Source organism: Schistocerca nitens, unplaced genomic scaffold (genome assembly GCF_023898315.1).
Source record: "Schistocerca nitens isolate TAMUIC-IGC-003100 unplaced genomic scaffold, iqSchNite1.1 HiC_scaffold_352, whole genome shotgun sequence".
Taxonomy (NCBI): domain Eukaryota; kingdom Metazoa; phylum Arthropoda; class Insecta; order Orthoptera; family Acrididae; genus Schistocerca; species Schistocerca nitens.
This window is the reverse complement of record NW_026045886.1, coordinates 52,486-70,662: the sequence shown is the minus strand read 5'-3', so window position 1 is coordinate 70,662 and position 18,177 is coordinate 52,486. Positions and strand designations below refer to the sequence as shown.

Here is an 18,177-nt window from a genome sequence, read left to right as displayed (position 1 = left end):
CTCCTGTCATATCGGCCCCACTGCCGAGCGGCAGCGAGCGGCAGTCGAGCAAAGTCGGGCCAAGTCGACACACGATGAAGTGAAATCAACTGAAGGACCCACCCACTTAGCTGGAACGAGGCGAGAGACGAGCAGATACTACTTGTGCCGCGACACTTGGCAATTTCGAGGATCGCATGGTGTTGAACACACACTATTGCGCTAGGCAAAAATGACAATGCTCCTGCGGTGGCCGAGAATCGAACCCGGATCAACTGCTTGGGAAGCAACCATGCTGACCGTTACACCACCACCGCACTGCGCTGCAGGCTTCGTGTGTCGTGATCCGTTGCCGCCCCTGCTGCCACCAGAGGCCGAAGCGAATCTGCTGCAGGCGCCCTGCCCGCCAGCACATCCGAACGCTTTGCCACGCTGCTTCCAGGGCGAGGCACCGTAACTAGACGCAGGATTGACTTCCGCTGAGAAGTCCACCCTTTCGTGTTCGGCATGGTGGGAAACGAATTCTGAAATTAGAACTACTTAGTGAGGCTGGCGGTGGCGAGTATTCCTGTGTGCCTCCCTGGCGCAGTGGGCAGCGCGTGTCCTCTTCTTACGGGCGTACGTTCGATCCTCACCTCAGCCATCTCATTTTCTCTCCACGACGGTGAAACGCACAGCATAGCTTTTGCGAGGTAAGGCCGTATATGCCGTTTATTACCACCTAGGCTTCTTTGCGTCAACGTGAGAGTGTTTGTTTCCAGTTATTACTAATTACAGTTTTGCTAGTTGCACTCGAGACTGAAAGCGATGTTTGTGTAGTATGACTTGGGCGGCGGACAGAGTTCAGCGTTGGCGCCAGATTCGGCAGTAAAGTTGCGTGCAGGAGAAGTATTTCTGGAAGCAAACACACGTAGTGGATCCTTGAAGTATGTCCGGTATGGTCTAGTGGCTAGGATACCTGGCTTTCACCCAGGAGGCCCGGGTTCGATTCCCGGTACCGGAATGTGAATTTTCTGGGCTGGGATGAGGAAACGTCTCACGGCCGTTTTTCGTCTTCGTGGTGTTGCTGCTCTGGGTTCCATGTATAAGGTGAGAGAAAGTCAAGAAAAAGAGATACATGCTCACGTGAATGGCGGACCGCTTAGAAGGAAGAGGAGATGGTTTTGGACTGCTGATGCGACAGTGTTGCGTGGCCCGTTAGCTCAGTGGGCTATAGCGTCGTGCTAGTAACACGGTCATGGGTTCGATCCCTCCACAGGCCATTCCATTTTCTTCGCTAATAGGAAATGCAGTCTCCTGCGAGACTCTGCGAGGCAGATTCCAAAACTACCTGCACATCGAGCTACAAGTCTGAACGTTTCACTCAGTTGTCGTCAACGGCCGGCTCCCTTTCGATTAATGAAGTTAAGCAGAGGTGGGCGTGGCTAGTGATTAGATGGGTGATGGGCGGGAACTCTGCGTGCTATTGGACCTTTCCACTTTCACCCCCACCCTCCCCCTTTTGTGTTACAGTGTTGTTGTGCTATGATGCGTCCCTCAGCAATTTAAATTTTGGATCATATGTTCGTTAACGTAATTTAAAGAGCTTGTTTGCCAAAAAGAGCGCAAGTTAAGTGCCAGAACGACTTTGGCAATAACACAACCGTACGAATCCACAGAGAATTTCTCAAATATCGTAGATAACACCGTAGCGAAGCAGTGAGATTTCCGAAATTTGTAAATGAAAATTTAGCTTTTCGTATTGAAAAGGAAAGGTACTCTTGATTACCTTATTTCTCGCAGCCGATTGTCGTACTTCTCCTGTCATATCGGCCCCACTGCCGAGCGGCAGCGAGCGGCAGTCGAGCAAAGTCGGGCCAAGTCGACACACGATGAAGTGAAATCAACTGAAGGACCCACCCACTTAGCTGGAACGAGGCGAGAGACGAGCAGATACTACTTGTGCCGCGACACTTGGCAATTTCGAGGATCGCATGGTGTTGAACACACACTATTGCGCTAGGCAAAAATGACAATGCTCCTGCGGTGGCCGAGAATCGAACCCGGATCAACTGCTTGGGAAGCAACCATGCTGACCGTTACACCACCACCGCACTGCGCTGCAGGCTTCGTGTGTCGTGATCCGTTGCCGCCCCTGCTGCCACCAGAGGCCGAAGCGAATCTGCTGCAGGCGCCCTGCCCGCCAGCACATCCGAACGCTTTGCCACGCTGCTTCCAGGGCGAGGCACCGTAACTAGACGCAGGATTGACTTCCGCTGAGAAGTCCACCCTTTCGTGTTCGGCATGGTGGGAAACGAATTCTGAAATTAGAACTACTTAGTGAGGCTGGCGGTGGCGAGTATTCCTGTGTGCCTCCCTGGCGCAGTGGGCAGCGCGTGTCCTCTTCTTACGGGCGTACGTTCGATCCTCACCTCAGCCATCTCATTTTCTCTCCACGACGGTGAAACGCACAGCATAGCTTTTGCGAGGTAAGGCCGTATATGCCGTTTATTACCACCTAGGCTTCTTTGCGTCAACGTGAGAGTGTTTGTTTCCAGTTATTACTAATTACAGTTTTGCTAGTTGCACTCGAGACTGAAAGCGATGTTTGTGTAGTATGACTTGGGCGGCGGACAGAGTTCAGCGTTGGCGCCAGATTCGGCAGTAAAGTTGCGTGCAGGAGAAGTATTTCTGGAAGCAAACACACGTAGTGGATCCTTGAAGTATGTCCGGTATGGTCTAGTGGCTAGGATACCTGGCTTTCACCCAGGAGGCCCGGGTTCGATTCCCGGTACCGGAATGTGAATTTTCTGGGCTGGGATGAGGAAACGTCTCACGGCCGTTTTTCGTCTTCGTGGTGTTGCTGCTCTGGGTTCCATGTATAAGGTGAGAGAAAGTCAAGAAAAAGAGATACATGCTCACGTGAATGGCGGACCGCTTAGAAGGAAGAGGAGATGGTTTTGGACTGCTGATGCGACAGTGTTGCGTGGCCCGTTAGCTCAGTGGGCTATAGCGTCGTGCTAGTAACACGGTCATGGGTTCGATCCCTCCACAGGCCATTCCATTTTCTTCGCTAATAGGAAATGCAGTCTCCTGCGAGACTCTGCGAGGCAGATTCCAAAACTACCTGCACATCGAGCTACAAGTCTGAACGTTTCACTCAGTTGTCGTCAACGGCCGGCTCCCTTTCGATTAATGAAGTTAAGCAGAGGTGGGCGTGGCTAGTGATTAGATGGGTGATGGGCGGGAACTCTGCGTGCTATTGGACCTTTCCACTTTCACCCCCACCCTCCCCCTTTTGTGTTACAGTGTTGTTGTGCTATGATGCGTCCCTCAGCAATTTAAATTTTGGATCATATGTTCGTTAACGTAATTTAAAGAGCTTGTTTGCCAAAAAGAGCGCAAGTTAAGTGCCAGAACGACTTTGGCAATAACACAACCGTACGAATCCACAGAGAATTTCTCAAATATCGTAGATAACACCGTAGCGAAGCAGTGAGATTTCCGAAATTTGTAAATGAAAATTTAGCTTTTCGTATTGAAAAGGAAAGGTACTCTTGATTACCTTATTTCTCGCAGCCGATTGTCGTACTTCTCCTGTCATATCGGCCCCACTGCCGAGCGGCAGCGAGCGGCAGTCGAGCAAAGTCGGGCCAAGTCGACACACGATGAAGTGAAATCAACTGAAGGACCCACCCACTTAGCTGGAACGAGGCGAGAGACGAGCAGATACTACTTGTGCCGCGACACTTGGCAATTTCGAGGATCGCATGGTGTTGAACACACACTATTGCGCTAGGCAAAAATGACAATGCTCCTGCGGTGGCCGAGAATCGAACCCGGATCAACTGCTTGGGAAGCAACCATGCTGACCGTTACACCACCACCGCACTGCGCTGCAGGCTTCGTGTGTCGTGATCCGTTGCCGCCCCTGCTGCCACCAGAGGCCGAAGCGAATCTGCTGCAGGCGCCCTGCCCGCCAGCACATCCGAACGCTTTGCCACGCTGCTTCCAGGGCGAGGCACCGTAACTAGACGCAGGATTGACTTCCGCTGAGAAGTCCACCCTTTCGTGTTCGGCATGGTGGGAAACGAATTCTGAAATTAGAACTACTTAGTGAGGCTGGCGGTGGCGAGTATTCCTGTGTGCCTCCCTGGCGCAGTGGGCAGCGCGTGTCCTCTTCTTACGGGCGTACGTTCGATCCTCACCTCAGCCATCTCATTTTCTCTCCACGACGGTGAAACGCACAGCATAGCTTTTGCGAGGTAAGGCCGTATATGCCGTTTATTACCACCTAGGCTTCTTTGCGTCAACGTGAGAGTGTTTGTTTCCAGTTATTACTAATTACAGTTTTGCTAGTTGCACTCGAGACTGAAAGCGATGTTTGTGTAGTATGACTTGGGCGGCGGACAGAGTTCAGCGTTGGCGCCAGATTCGGCAGTAAAGTTGCGTGCAGGAGAAGTATTTCTGGAAGCAAACACACGTAGTGGATCCTTGAAGTATGTCCGGTATGGTCTAGTGGCTAGGATACCTGGCTTTCACCCAGGAGGCCCGGGTTCGATTCCCGGTACCGGAATGTGAATTTTCTGGGCTGGGATGAGGAAACGTCTGACGGCCGTTTTTCGTCTTCGTGGTGTTGCTGCTCTGGGTTCCATGTATAAGGTGAGAGAAAGTCAAGAAAAAGAGATACATGCTCACGTGAATGGCGGACCGCTTAGAAGGAAGAGGAGATGGTTTTGGACTGCTGATGCGACAGTGTTGCGTGGCCCGTTAGCTCAGTGGGCTATAGCGTCGTGCTAGTAACACGGTCATGGGTTCGATCCCTCCACAGGCCATTCCATTTTCTTCGCTAATAGGAAATGCAGTCTCCTGCGAGACTCTGCGAGGCAGATTCCAAAACTACCTGCACATCGAGCTACAAGTCTGAACGTTTCACTCAGTTGTCGTCAACGGCCGGCTCCCTTTCGATTAATGAAGTTAAGCAGAGGTGGGCGTGGCTAGTGATTAGATGGGTGATGGGCGGGAACTCTGCGTGCTATTGGACCTTTCCACTTTCACCCCCACCCTCCCCCTTTTGTGTTACAGTGTTGTTGTGCTATGATGCGTCCCTCAGCAATTTAAATTTTGGATCATATGTTCGTTAACGTAATTTAAAGAGCTTGTTTGCCAAAAAGAGCGCAAGTTAAGTGCCAGAACGACTTTGGCAATAACACAACCGTACGAATCCACAGAGAATTTCTCAAATATCGTAGATAACACCGTAGCGAAGCAGTGAGATTTCCGAAATTTGTAAATGAAAATTTAGCTTTTCGTATTGAAAAGGAAAGGTACTCTTGATTACCTTATTTCTCGCAGCCGATTGTCGTACTTCTCCTGTCATATCGGCCCCACTGCCGAGCGGCAGCGAGCGGCAGTCGAGCAAAGTCGGGCCAAGTCGACACACGATGAAGTGAAATCAACTGAAGGACCCACCCACTTAGCTGGAACGAGGCGAGAGACGAGCAGATACTACTTGTGCCGCGACACTTGGCAATTTCGAGGATCGCATGGTGTTGAACACACACTATTGCGCTAGGCAAAAATGACAATGCTCCTGCGGTGGCCGAGAATCGAACCCGGATCAACTGCTTGGGAAGCAACCATGCTGACCGTTACACCACCACCGCACTGCGCTGCAGGCTTCGTGTGTCGTGATCCGTTGCCGCCCCTGCTGCCACCAGAGGCCGAAGCGAATCTGCTGCAGGCGCCCTGCCCGCCAGCACATCCGAACGCTTTGCCACGCTGCTTCCAGGGCGAGGCACCGTAACTAGACGCAGGATTGACTTCCGCTGAGAAGTCCACCCTTTCGTGTTCGGCATGGTGGGAAACGAATTCTGAAATTAGAACTACTTAGTGAGGCTGGCGGTGGCGAGTATTCCTGTGTGCCTCCCTGGCGCAGTGGGCAGCGCGTGTCCTCTTCTTACGGGCGTACGTTCGATCCTCACCTCAGCCATCTCATTTTCTCTCCACGACGGTGAAACGCACAGCATAGCTTTTGCGAGGTAAGGCCGTATATGCCGTTTATTACCACCTAGGCTTCTTTGCGTCAACGTGAGAGTGTTTGTTTCCAGTTATTACTAATTACAGTTTTGCTAGTTGCACTCGAGACTGAAAGCGATGTTTGTGTAGTATGACTTGGGCGGCGGACAGAGTTCAGCGTTGGCGCCAGATTCGGCAGTAAAGTTGCGTGCAGGAGAAGTATTTCTGGAAGCAAACACACGTAGTGGATCCTTGAAGTATGTCCGGTATGGTCTAGTGGCTAGGATACCTGGCTTTCACCCAGGAGGCCCGGGTTCGATTCCCGGTACCGGAATGTGAATTTTCTGGGCTGGGATGAGGAAACGTCTCACGGCCGTTTTTCGTCTTCGTGGTGTTGCTGCTCTGGGTTCCATGTATAAGGTGAGAGAAAGTCAAGAAAAAGAGATACATGCTCACGTGAATGGCGGACCGCTTAGAAGGAAGAGGAGATGGTTTTGGACTGCTGATGCGACAGTGTTGCGTGGCCCGTTAGCTCAGTGGGCTATAGCGTCGTGCTAGTAACACGGTCATGGGTTCGATCCCTCCACAGGCCATTCCATTTTCTTCGCTAATAGGAAATGCAGTCTCCTGCGAGACTCTGCGAGGCAGATTCCAAAACTACCTGCACATCGAGCTACAAGTCTGAACGTTTCACTCAGTTGTCGTCAACGGCCGGCTCCCTTTCGATTAATGAAGTTAAGCAGAGGTGGGCGTGGCTAGTGATTAGATGGGTGATGGGCGGGAACTCTGCGTGCTATTGGACCTTTCCACTTTCACCCCCACCCTCCCCCTTTTGTGTTACAGTGTTGTTGTGCTATGATGCGTCCCTCAGCAATTTAAATTTTGGATCATATGTTCGTTAACGTAATTTAAAGAGCTTGTTTGCCAAAAAGAGCGCAAGTTAAGTGCCAGAACGACTTTGGCAATAACACAACCGTACGAATCCACAGAGAATTTCTCAAATATCGTAGATAACACCGTAGCGAAGCAGTGAGATTTCCGAAATTTGTAAATGAAAATTTAGCTTTTCGTATTGAAAAGGAAAGGTACTCTTGATTACCTTATTTCTCGCAGCCGATTGTCGTACTTCTCCTGTCATATCGGCCCCACTGCCGAGCGGCAGCGAGCGGCAGTCGAGCAAAGTCGGGCCAAGTCGACACACGATGAAGTGAAATCAACTGAAGGACCCACCCACTTAGCTGGAACGAGGCGAGAGACGAGCAGATACTACTTGTGCCGCGACACTTGGCAATTTCGAGGATCGCATGGTGTTGAACACACACTATTGCGCTAGGCAAAAATGACAATGCTCCTGCGGTGGCCGAGAATCGAACCCGGATCAACTGCTTGGGAAGCAACCATGCTGACCGTTACACCACCACCGCACTGCGCTGCAGGCTTCGTGTGTCGTGATCCGTTGCCGCCCCTGCTGCCACCAGAGGCCGAAGCGAATCTGCTGCAGGCGCCCTGCCCGCCAGCACATCCGAACGCTTTGCCACGCTGCTTCCAGGGCGAGGCACCGTAACTAGACGCAGGATTGACTTCCGCTGAGAAGTCCACCCTTTCGTGTTCGGCATGGTGGGAAACGAATTCTGAAATTAGAACTACTTAGTGAGGCTGGCGGTGGCGAGTATTCCTGTGTGCCTCCCTGGCGCAGTGGGCAGCGCGTGTCCTCTTCTTACGGGCGTACGTTCGATCCTCACCTCAGCCATCTCATTTTCTCTCCACGACGGTGAAACGCACAGCATAGCTTTTGCGAGGTAAGGCCGTATATGCCGTTTATTACCACCTAGGCTTCTTTGCGTCAACGTGAGAGTGTTTGTTTCCAGTTATTACTAATTACAGTTTTGCTAGTTGCACTCGAGACTGAAAGCGATGTTTGTGTAGTATGACTTGGGCGGCGGACAGAGTTCAGCGTTGGCGCCAGATTCGGCAGTAAAGTTGCGTGCAGGAGAAGTATTTCTGGAAGCAAACACACGTAGTGGATCCTTGAAGTATGTCCGGTATGGTCTAGTGGCTAGGATACCTGGCTTTCACCCAGGAGGCCCGGGTTCGATTCCCGGTACCGGAATGTGAATTTTCTGGGCTGGGATGAGGAAACGTCTCACGGCCGTTTTTCGTCTTCGTGGTGTTGCTGCTCTGGGTTCCATGTATAAGGTGAGAGAAAGTCAAGAAAAAGAGATACATGCTCACGTGAATGGCGGACCGCTTAGAAGGGAGAGGAGATGGTTTTGGACTGCTGATGCGACAGTGTTGCGTGGCCCGTTAGCTCAGTGGGCTATAGCGTCGTGCTAGTAACACGGTCATGGGTTCGATCCCTCCACAGGCCATTCCATTTTCTTCGCTAATAGGAAATGCAGTCTCCTGCGAGACTCTGCGAGGCAGATTCCAAAACTACCTGCACATCGAGCTACAAGTCTGAACGTTTCACTCAGTTGTCGTCAACGGCCGGCTCCCTTTCGATTAATGAAGTTAAGCAGAGGTGGGCGTGGCTAGTGATTAGATGGGTGATGGGCGGGAACTCTGCGTGCTATTGGACCTTTCCACTTTCACCCCCACCCTCCCCCTTTTGTGTTACAGTGTTGTTGTGCTATGATGCGTCCCTCAGCAATTTAAATTTTGGATCATATGTTCGTTAACGTAATTTAAAGAGCTTGTTTGCCAAAAAGAGCGCAAGTTAAGTGACAGAACGACTTTGGCAATAACACAACCGTACGAATCCACAGAGAATTTCTCAAATATCGTAGATAACACCGTAGCGAAGCAGTGAGATTTCCGAAATTTGTAAATGAAAATTTAGCTTTTCGTATTGAAAAGGAAAGGTACTCTTGATTACCTTATTTCTCGCAGCCGATTGTCGTACTTCTCCTGTCATATCGGCCCCACTGCCGAGCGGCAGCGAGCGGCAGTCGAGCAAAGTCGGGCCAAGTCGACACACGATGAAGTGAAATCAACTGAAGGACCCACCCACTTAGCTGGAACGAGGCGAGAGACGAGCAGATACTACTTGTGCCGCGACACTTGGCAATTTCGAGGATCGCATGGTGTTGAACACACACTATTGCGCTAGGCAAAAATGACAATGCTCCTGCGGTGGCCGAGAATCGAACCCGGATCAACTGCTTGGGAAGCAACCATGCTGACCGTTACACCACCACCGCACTGCGCTGCAGGCTTCGTGTGTCGTGATCCGTTGCCGCCCCTGCTGCCACCAGAGGCCGAAGCGAATCTGCTGCAGGCGCCCTGCCCGCCAGCACATCCGAACGCTTTGCCACGCTGCTTCCAGGGCGAGGCACCGTAACTAGACGCAGGATTGACTTCCGCTGAGAAGTCCACCCTTTCGTGTTCGGCATGGTGGGAAACGAATTCTGAAATTAGAACTACTTAGTGAGGCTGGCGGTGGCGAGTATTCCTGTGTGCCTCCCTGGCGCAGTGGGCAGCGCGTGTCCTCTTCTTACGGGCGTACGTTCGATCCTCACCTCAGCCATCTCATTTTCTCTCCACGACGGTGAAACGCACAGCATAGCTTTTGCGAGGTAAGGCCGTATATGCCGTTTATTACCACCTAGGCTTCTTTGCGTCAACGTGAGAGTGTTTGTTTCCAGTTATTACTAATTACAGTTTTGCTAGTTGCACTCGAGACTGAAAGCGATGTTTGTGTAGTATGACTTGGGCGGCGGACAGAGTTCAGCGTTGGCGCCAGATTCGGCAGTAAAGTTGCGTGCAGGAGAAGTATTTCTGGAAGCAAACACACGTAGTGGATCCTTGAAGTATGTCCGGTATGGTCTAGTGGCTAGGATACCTGGCTTTCACCCAGGAGGCCCGGGTTCGATTCCCGGTACCGGAATGTGAATTTTCTGGGCTGGGATGAGGAAACGTCTCACGGCCGTTTTTCGTCTTCGTGGTGTTGCTGCTCTGGGTTCCATGTATAAGGTGAGAGAAAGTCAAGAAAAAGAGATACATGCTCACGTGAATGGCGGACCGCTTAGAAGGAAGAGGAGATGGTTTTGGACTGCTGATGCGACAGTGTTGCGTGGCCCGTTAGCTCAGTGGGCTATAGCGTCGTGCTAGTAACACGGTCATGGGTTCGATCCCTCCACAGGCCATTCCATTTTCTTCGCTAATAGGAAATGCAGTCTCCTGCGAGACTCTGCGAGGCAGATTCCAAAACTACCTGCACATCGAGCTACAAGTCTGAACGTTTCACTCAGTTGTCGTCAACGGCCGGCTCCCTTTCGATTAATGAAGTTAAGCAGAGGTGGGCGTGGCTAGTGATTAGATGGGTGATGGGCGGGAACTCTGCGTGCTATTGGACCTTTCCACTTTCACCCCCACCCTCCCCCTTTTGTGTTACAGTGTTGTTGTGCTATGATGCGTCCCTCAGCAATTTAAATTTTGGATCATATGTTCGTTAACGTAATTTAAAGAGCTTGTTTGCCAAAAAGAGCGCAAGTTAAGTGACAGAACGACTTTGGCAATAACACAACCGTACGAATCCACAGAGAATTTCTCAAATATCGTAGATAACACCGTAGCGAAGCAGTGAGATTTCCGAAATTTGTAAATGAAAATTTAGCTTTTCGTATTGAAAAGGAAAGGTACTCTTGATTACCTTATTTCTCGCAGCCGATTGTCGTACTTCTCCTGTCATATCGGCCCCACTGCCGAGCGGCAGCGAGCGGCAGTCGAGCAAAGTCGGGCCAAGTCGACACACGATGAAGTGAAATCAACTGAAGGACCCACCCACTTAGCTGGAACGAGGCGAGAGACGAGCAGATACTACTTGTGCCGCGACACTTGGCAATTTCGAGGATCGCATGGTGTTGAACACACACTATTGCGCTAGGCAAAAATGACAATGCTCCTGCGGTGGCCGAGAATCGAACCCGGATCAACTGCTTGGGAAGCAACCATGCTGACCGTTACACCACCACCGCACTGCGCTGCAGGCTTCGTGTGTCGTGATCCGTTGCCGCCCCTGCTGCCACCAGAGGCCGAAGCGAATCTGCTGCAGGCGCCCTGCCCGCCAGCACATCCGAACGCTTTGCCACGCTGCTTCCAGGGCGAGGCACCGTAACTAGACGCAGGATTGACTTCCGCTGAGAAGTCCACCCTTTCGTGTTCGGCATGGTGGGAAACGAATTCTGAAATTAGAACTACTTAGTGAGGCTGGCGGTGGCGAGTATTCCTGTGTGCCTCCCTGGCGCAGTGGGCAGCGCGTGTCCTCTTCTTACGGGCGTACGTTCGATCCTCACCTCAGCCATCTCATTTTCTCTCCACGACGGTGAAACGCACAGCATAGCTTTTGCGAGGTAAGGCCGTATATGCCGTTTATTACCACCTAGGCTTCTTTGCGTCAACGTGAGAGTGTTTGTTTCCAGTTATTACTAATTACAGTTTTGCTAGTTGCACTCGAGACTGAAAGCGATGTTTGTGTAGTATGACTTGGGCGGCGGACAGAGTTCAGCGTTGGCGCCAGATTCGGCAGTAAAGTTGCGTGCAGGAGAAGTATTTCTGGAAGCAAACACACGTAGTGGATCCTTGAAGTATGTCCGGTATGGTCTAGTGGCTAGGATACCTGGCTTTCACCCAGGAGGCCCGGGTTCGATTCCCGGTACCGGAATGTGAATTTTCTGGGCTGGGATGAGGAAACGTCTGACGGCCGTTTTTCGTCTTCGTGGTGTTGCTGCTCTGGGTTCCATGTATAAGGTGAGAGAAAGTCAAGAAAAAGAGATACATGCTCACGTGAATGGCGGACCGCTTAGAAGGAAGAGGAGATGGTTTTGGACTGCTGATGCGACAGTGTTGCGTGGCCCGTTAGCTCAGTGGGCTATAGCGTCGTGCTAGTAACACGGTCATGGGTTCGATCCCTCCACAGGCCATTCCATTTTCTTCGCTAATAGGAAATGCAGTCTCCTGCGAGACTCTGCGAGGCAGATTCCAAAACTACCTGCACATCGAGCTACAAGTCTGAACGTTTCACTCAGTTGTCGTCAACGGCCGGCTCCCTTTCGATTAATGAAGTTAAGCAGAGGTGGGCGTGGCTAGTGATTAGATGGGTGATGGGCGGGAACTCTGCGTGCTATTGGACCTTTCCACTTTCACCCCCACCCTCCCCCTTTTGTGTTACAGTGTTGTTGTGCTATGATGCGTCCCTCAGCAATTTAAATTTTGGATCATATGTTCGTTAACGTAATTTAAAGAGCTTGTTTGCCAAAAAGAGCGCAAGTTAAGTGCCAGAACGACTTTGGCAATAACACAACCGTACGAATCCACAGAGAATTTCTCAAATATCGTAGATAACACCGTAGCGAAGCAGTGAGATTTCCGAAATTTGTAAATGAAAATTTAGCTTTTCGTATTGAAAAGGAAAGGTACTCTTGATTACCTTATTTCTCGCAGCCGATTGTCGTACTTCTCCTGTCATATCGGCCCCACTGCCGAGCGGCAGCGAGCGGCAGTCGAGCAAAGTCGGGCCAAGTCGACACACGATGAAGTGAAATCAACTGAAGGACCCACCCACTTAGCTGGAACGAGGCGAGAGACGAGCAGATACTACTTGTGCCGCGACACTTGGCAATTTCGAGGATCGCATGGTGTTGAACACACACTATTGCGCTAGGCAAAAATGACAATGCTCCTGCGGTGGCCGAGAATCGAACCCGGATCAACTGCTTGGGAAGCAACCATGCTGACCGTTACACCACCACCGCACTGCGCTGCAGGCTTCGTGTGTCGTGATCCGTTGCCGCCCCTGCTGCCACCAGAGGCCGAAGCGAATCTGCTGCAGGCGCCCTGCCCGCCAGCACATCCGAACGCTTTGCCACGCTGCTTCCAGGGCGAGGCACCGTAACTAGACGCAGGATTGACTTCCGCTGAGAAGTCCACCCTTTCGTGTTCGGCATGGTGGGAAACGAATTCTGAAATTAGAACTACTTAGTGAGGCTGGCGGTGGCGAGTATTCCTGTGTGCCTCCCTGGCGCAGTGGGCAGCGCGTGTCCTCTTCTTACGGGCGTACGTTCGATCCTCACCTCAGCCATCTCATTTTCTCTCCACGACGGTGAAACGCACAGCATAGCTTTTGCGAGGTAAGGCCGTATATGCCGTTTATTACCACCTAGGCTTCTTTGCGTCAACGTGAGAGTGTTTGTTTCCAGTTATTACTAATTACAGTTTTGCTAGTTGCACTCGAGACTGAAAGCGATGTTTGTGTAGTATGACTTGGGCGGCGGACAGAGTTCAGCGTTGGCGCCAGATTCGGCAGTAAAGTTGCGTGCAGGAGAAGTATTTCTGGAAGCAAACACACGTAGTGGATCCTTGAAGTATGTCCGGTATGGTCTAGTGGCTAGGATACCTGGCTTTCACCCAGGAGGCCCGGGTTCGATACCCGGTACCGGAATGTGAATTTTCTGGGCTGGGATGAGGAAACGTCTCACGGCCGTTTTTCGTCTTCGTGGTGTTGCTGCTCTGGGTTCCATGTATAAGGTGAGAGAAAGTCAAGAAAAAGAGATACATGCTCACGTGAATGGCGGACCGCTTAGAAGGAAGAGGAGATGGTTTTGGACTGCTGATGCGACAGTGTTGCGTGGCCCGTTAGCTCAGTGGGCTATAGCGTCGTGCTAGTAACACGGTCATGGGTTCGATCCCTCCACAGGCCATTCCATTTTCTTCGCTAATAGGAAATGCAGTCTCCTGCGAGACTCTGCGAGGCAGATTCCAAAACTACCTGCACATCGAGCTACAAGTCTGAACGTTTCACTCAGTTGTCGTCAACGGCCGGCTCCCTTTCGATTAATGAAGTTAAGCAGAGGTGGGCGTGGCTAGTGATTAGATGGGTGATGGGCGGGAACTCTGCGTGCTATTGGACCTTTCCACTTTCACCCCCACCCTCCCCCTTTTGTGTTACAGTGTTGTTGTGCTATGATGCGTCCCTCAGCAATTTAAATTTTGGATCATATGTTCGTTAACGTAATTTAAAGAGCTTGTTTGCCAAAAAGAGCGCAAGTTAAGTGCCAGAACGACTTTGGCAATAACACAACCGTACGAATCCACAGAGAATTTCTCAAATATCGTAGATAACACCGTAGCGAAGCAGTGAGATTTCCGAAATTTGTAAATGAAAATTTAGCTTTTCGTATTGAAAAGGAAAGGTACTCTTGATTACCTTATTTCTCGCAGCCGATTGTCGTACTTCTCCTGTCATATCGGCCCCACTGCCGAGCGGCAGCGAGCGGCAGTCGAGCAAAGTCGGGCCAAGTCGACACACGATGAAGTGAAATCAACTGAAGGACCCACCCACTTAGCTGGAACGAGGCGAGAGACGAGCAGATACTACTTGTGCCGCGACACTTGGCAATTTCGAGGATCGCATGGTGTTGAACACACACTATTGCGCTAGGCAAAAATGACAATGCTCCTGCGGTGGCCGAGAATCGAACCCGGATCAACTGCTTGGGAAGCAACCATGCTGACCGTTACACCACCACCGCACTGCGCTGCAGGCTTCGTGTGTCGTGATCCGTTGCCGCCCCTGCTGCCACCAGAGGCCGAAGCGAATCTGCTGCAGGCGCCCTGCCCGCCAGCACATCCGAACGCTTTGCCACGCTGCTTCCAGGGCGAGGCACCGTAACTAGACGCAGGATTGACTTCCGCTGAGAAGTCCACCCTTTCGTGTTCGGCATGGTGGGAAACGAATTCTGAAATTAGAACTACTTAGTGAGGCTGGCGGTGGCGAGTATTCCTGTGTGCCTCCCTGGCGCAGTGGGCAGCGCGTGTCCTCTTCTTACGGGCGTACGTTCGATCCTCACCTCAGCCATCTCATTTTCTCTCCACGACGGTGAAACGCACAGCATAGCTTTTGCGAGGTAAGGCCGTATATGCCGTTTATTACCACCTAGGCTTCTTTGCGTCAACGTGAGAGTGTTTGTTTCCAGTTATTACTAATTACAGTTTTGCTAGTTGCACTCGAGACTGAAAGCGATGTTTGTGTAGTATGACTTGGGCGGCGGACAGAGTTCAGCGTTGGCGCCAGATTCGGCAGTAAAGTTGCGTGCAGGAGAAGTATTTCTGGAAGCAAACACACGTAGTGGATCCTTGAAGTATGTCCGGTATGGTCTAGTGGCTAGGATACCTGGCTTTCACCCAGGAGGCCCGGGTTCGATTCCCGGTACCGGAATGTGAATTTTCTGGGCTGGGATGAGGAAACGTCTGACGGCCGTTTTTCGTCTTCGTGGTGTTGCTGCTCTGGGTTCCATGTATAAGGTGAGAGAAAGTCAAGAAAAAGAGATACATGCTCACGTGAATGGCGGACCGCTTAGAAGGAAGAGGAGATGGTTTTGGACTGCTGATGCGACAGTGTTGCGTGGCCCGTTAGCTCAGTGGGCTATAGCGTCGTGCTAGTAACACGGTCATGGGTTCGATCCCTCCACAGGCCATTCCATTTTCTTCGCTAATAGGAAATGCAGTCTCCTGCGAGACTCTGCGAGGCAGATTCCAAAACTACCTGCACATCGAGCTACAAGTCTGAACGTTTCACTCAGTTGTCGTCAACGGCCGGCTCCCTTTCGATTAATGAAGTTAAGCAGAGGTGGGCGTGGCTAGTGATTAGATGGGTGATGGGCGGGAACTCTGCGTGCTATTGGACCTTTCCACTTTCACCCCCACCCTCCCCCTTTTGTGTTACAGTGTTGTTGTGCTATGATGCGTCCCTCAGCAATTTAAATTTTGGATCATATGTTCGTTAACGTAATTTAAAGAGCTTGTTTGCCAAAAAGAGCGCAAGTTAAGTGCCAGAACGACTTTGGCAATAACACAACCGTACGAATCCACAGAGAATTTCTCAAATATCGTAGATAACACCGTAGCGAAGCAGTGAGATTTCCGAAATTTGTAAATGAAAATTTAGCTTTTCGTATTGAAAAGGAAAGGTACTCTTGATTACCTTATTTCTCGCAGCCGATTGTCGTACTTCTCCTGTCATATCGGCCCCACTGCCGAGCGGCAGCGAGCGGCAGTCGAGCAAAGTCGGGCCAAGTCGACACACGATGAAGTGAAATCAACTGAAGGACCCACCCACTTAGCTGGAACGAGGCGAGAGACGAGCAGATACTACTTGTGCCGCGACACTTGGCAATTTCGAGGATCGCATGGTGTTGAACACACACTATTGCGCTAGGCAAAAATGACAATGCTCCTGCGGTGGCCGAGAATCGAACCCGGATCAACTGCTTGGGAAGCAACCATGCTGACCGTTACACCACCACCGCACTGCGCTGCAGGCTTCGTGTGTCGTGATCCGTTGCCGCCCCTGCTGCCACCAGAGGCCGAAGCGAATCTGCTGCAGGCGCCCTGCCCGCCAGCACATCCGAACGCTTTGCCACGCTGCTTCCAGGGCGAGGCACCGTAACTAGACGCAGGATTGACTTCCGCTGAGAAGTCCACCCTTTCGTGTTCGGCATGGTGGGAAACGAATTCTGAAATTAGAACTACTTAGTGAGGCTGGCGGTGGCGAGTATTCCTGTGTGCCTCCCTGGCGCAGTGGGCAGCGCGTGTCCTCTTCTTACGGGCGTACGTTCGATCCTCACCTCAGCCATCTCATTTTCTCTCCACGACGGTGAAACGCACAGCATAGCTTTTGCGAGGTAAGGCCGTATATGCCGTTTATTACCACCTAGGCTTCTTTGCGTCAACGTGAGAGTGTTTGTTTCCAGTTATTACTAATTACAGTTTTGCTAGTTGCACTCGAGACTGAAAGCGATGTTTGTGTAGTATGACTTGGGCGGCGGACAGAGTTCAGCGTTGGCGCCAGATTCGGCAGTAAAGTTGCGTGCAGGAGAAGTATTTCTGGAAGCAAACACACGTAGTGGATCCTTGAAGTATGTCCGGTATGGTCTAGTGGCTAGGATACCTGGCTTTCACCCAGGAGGCCCGGGTTCGATTCCCGGTACCGGAATGTGAATTTTCTGGGCTGGGATGAGGAAACGTCTGACGGCCGTTTTTCGTCTTCGTGGTGTTGCTGCTCTGGGTTCCATGTATAAGGTGAGAGAAAGTCAAGAAAAAGAGATACATGCTCACGTGAATGGCGGACCGCTTAGAAGGAAGAGGAGATGGTTTTGGACTGCTGATGCGACAGTGTTGCGTGGCCCGTTAGCTCAGTGGGCTATAGCGTCGTGCTAGTAACACGGTCATGGGTTCGATCCCTCCACAGGCCATTCCATTTTCTTCGCTAATAGGAAATGCAGTCTCCTGCGAGACTCTGCGAGGCAGATTCCAAAACTACCTGCACATCGAGCTACAAGTCTGAACGTTTCACTCAGTTGTCGTCAACGGCCGGCTCCCTTTCGATTAATGAAGTTAAGCAGAGGTGGGCGTGGCTAGTGATTAGATGGGTGATGGGCGGGAACTCTGCGTGCTATTGGACCTTTCCACTTTCACCCCCACCCTCCCCCTTTTGTGTTACAGTGTTGTTGTGCTATGATGCGTCCCTCAGCAATTTAAATTTTGGATCATATGTTCGTTAACGTAATTTAAAGAGCTTGTTTGCCAAAAAGAGCGCAAGTTAAGTGCCAGAACGACTTTGGCAATAACACAACCGTACGAATCCACAGAGAATTTCTCAAATATCGTAGATAACACCGTAGCGAAGCAGTGAGATTTCCGAAATTTGTAAATGAAAATTTAGCTTTTCGTATTGAAAAGGAAAGGTACTCTTGATTACCTTATTTCTCGCAGCCGATTGTCGTACTTCTCCTGTCATATCGGCCCCACTGCCGAGCGGCAGCGAGCGGCAGTCGAGCAAAGTCGGGCCAAGTCGACACACGATGAAGTGAAATCAACTGAAGGACCCACCCACTTAGCTGGAACGAGGCGAGAGACGAGCAGATACTACTTGTGCCGCGACACTTGGCAATTTCGAGGATCGCATGGTGTTGAACACACACTATTGCGCTAGGCAAAAATGACAATGCTCCTGCGGTGGCCGAGAATCGAACCCGGATCAACTGCTTGGGAAGCAACCATGCTGACCGTTACACCACCACCGCACTGCGCTGCAGGCTTCGTGTGTCGTGATCCGTTGCCGCCCCTGCTGCCACCAGAGGCCGAAGCGAATCTGCTGCAGGCGCCCTGCCCGCCAGCACATCCGAACGCTTTGCCACGCTGCTT

General features: G+C 51.3%; 21 non-coding genes across 21 annotated transcripts; 10 read left to right on the top strand and 11 right to left on the bottom strand.

The window, feature by feature from the left end:
- Nucleotides 1–224: 224 nt before the first annotated feature.
- Nucleotides 225–296, bottom strand: Trnag-ccc (transfer RNA glycine (anticodon CCC)). The gene has a single exon. It is a non-coding gene; the product is annotated as a tRNA-Gly (tRNA).
- Nucleotides 297–910: 614 nt separating this feature from the next.
- Trnae-uuc (transfer RNA glutamic acid (anticodon UUC)) lies at nucleotides 911–982 on the top strand. The gene has a single exon. It is a non-coding gene; the product is annotated as a tRNA-Glu (tRNA).
- A 1,018-nt stretch (nucleotides 983–2,000) lies between these two features.
- Nucleotides 2,001–2,072, bottom strand: Trnag-ccc (transfer RNA glycine (anticodon CCC)). The gene has a single exon. It is a non-coding gene; the product is annotated as a tRNA-Gly (tRNA).
- A 614-nt stretch (nucleotides 2,073–2,686) lies between these two features.
- Nucleotides 2,687–2,758, top strand: Trnae-uuc (transfer RNA glutamic acid (anticodon UUC)). Its single transcript has one exon. It is a non-coding gene; the product is annotated as a tRNA-Glu (tRNA).
- Nucleotides 2,759–3,776: 1,018 nt separating this feature from the next.
- Trnag-ccc (transfer RNA glycine (anticodon CCC)) lies at nucleotides 3,777–3,848 on the bottom strand. Its single transcript has one exon. It is a non-coding gene; the product is annotated as a tRNA-Gly (tRNA).
- Nucleotides 3,849–4,462: 614 nt separating this feature from the next.
- Trnae-uuc (transfer RNA glutamic acid (anticodon UUC)) lies at nucleotides 4,463–4,534 on the top strand. The gene has a single exon. It is a non-coding gene; the product is annotated as a tRNA-Glu (tRNA).
- A 1,018-nt stretch (nucleotides 4,535–5,552) lies between these two features.
- On the bottom strand, nucleotides 5,553–5,624 carry Trnag-ccc (transfer RNA glycine (anticodon CCC)). The gene has a single exon. It is a non-coding gene; the product is annotated as a tRNA-Gly (tRNA).
- Nucleotides 5,625–6,238: 614 nt separating this feature from the next.
- Nucleotides 6,239–6,310, top strand: Trnae-uuc (transfer RNA glutamic acid (anticodon UUC)). Its single transcript has one exon. It is a non-coding gene; the product is annotated as a tRNA-Glu (tRNA).
- Nucleotides 6,311–7,328: 1,018 nt separating this feature from the next.
- Nucleotides 7,329–7,400, bottom strand: Trnag-ccc (transfer RNA glycine (anticodon CCC)). The gene has a single exon. It is a non-coding gene; the product is annotated as a tRNA-Gly (tRNA).
- A 614-nt stretch (nucleotides 7,401–8,014) lies between these two features.
- Trnae-uuc (transfer RNA glutamic acid (anticodon UUC)) lies at nucleotides 8,015–8,086 on the top strand. The gene has a single exon. It is a non-coding gene; the product is annotated as a tRNA-Glu (tRNA).
- A 1,018-nt stretch (nucleotides 8,087–9,104) lies between these two features.
- On the bottom strand, nucleotides 9,105–9,176 carry Trnag-ccc (transfer RNA glycine (anticodon CCC)). The gene has a single exon. It is a non-coding gene; the product is annotated as a tRNA-Gly (tRNA).
- Nucleotides 9,177–9,790: 614 nt separating this feature from the next.
- Nucleotides 9,791–9,862, top strand: Trnae-uuc (transfer RNA glutamic acid (anticodon UUC)). Its single transcript has one exon. It is a non-coding gene; the product is annotated as a tRNA-Glu (tRNA).
- Nucleotides 9,863–10,880: 1,018 nt separating this feature from the next.
- On the bottom strand, nucleotides 10,881–10,952 carry Trnag-ccc (transfer RNA glycine (anticodon CCC)). Its single transcript has one exon. It is a non-coding gene; the product is annotated as a tRNA-Gly (tRNA).
- A 614-nt stretch (nucleotides 10,953–11,566) lies between these two features.
- Nucleotides 11,567–11,638, top strand: Trnae-uuc (transfer RNA glutamic acid (anticodon UUC)). Its single transcript has one exon. It is a non-coding gene; the product is annotated as a tRNA-Glu (tRNA).
- A 1,018-nt stretch (nucleotides 11,639–12,656) lies between these two features.
- Trnag-ccc (transfer RNA glycine (anticodon CCC)) lies at nucleotides 12,657–12,728 on the bottom strand. The gene has a single exon. It is a non-coding gene; the product is annotated as a tRNA-Gly (tRNA).
- Nucleotides 12,729–13,342: 614 nt separating this feature from the next.
- Nucleotides 13,343–13,414, top strand: Trnae-uuc (transfer RNA glutamic acid (anticodon UUC)). The gene has a single exon. It is a non-coding gene; the product is annotated as a tRNA-Glu (tRNA).
- A 1,018-nt stretch (nucleotides 13,415–14,432) lies between these two features.
- On the bottom strand, nucleotides 14,433–14,504 carry Trnag-ccc (transfer RNA glycine (anticodon CCC)). The gene has a single exon. It is a non-coding gene; the product is annotated as a tRNA-Gly (tRNA).
- A 614-nt stretch (nucleotides 14,505–15,118) lies between these two features.
- Trnae-uuc (transfer RNA glutamic acid (anticodon UUC)) lies at nucleotides 15,119–15,190 on the top strand. The gene has a single exon. It is a non-coding gene; the product is annotated as a tRNA-Glu (tRNA).
- A 1,018-nt stretch (nucleotides 15,191–16,208) lies between these two features.
- On the bottom strand, nucleotides 16,209–16,280 carry Trnag-ccc (transfer RNA glycine (anticodon CCC)). Its single transcript has one exon. It is a non-coding gene; the product is annotated as a tRNA-Gly (tRNA).
- Nucleotides 16,281–16,894: 614 nt separating this feature from the next.
- Trnae-uuc (transfer RNA glutamic acid (anticodon UUC)) lies at nucleotides 16,895–16,966 on the top strand. Its single transcript has one exon. It is a non-coding gene; the product is annotated as a tRNA-Glu (tRNA).
- Nucleotides 16,967–17,984: 1,018 nt separating this feature from the next.
- Trnag-ccc (transfer RNA glycine (anticodon CCC)) lies at nucleotides 17,985–18,056 on the bottom strand. Its single transcript has one exon. It is a non-coding gene; the product is annotated as a tRNA-Gly (tRNA).
- Between the last annotated feature and the right edge of the window lie 121 nt (nucleotides 18,057–18,177).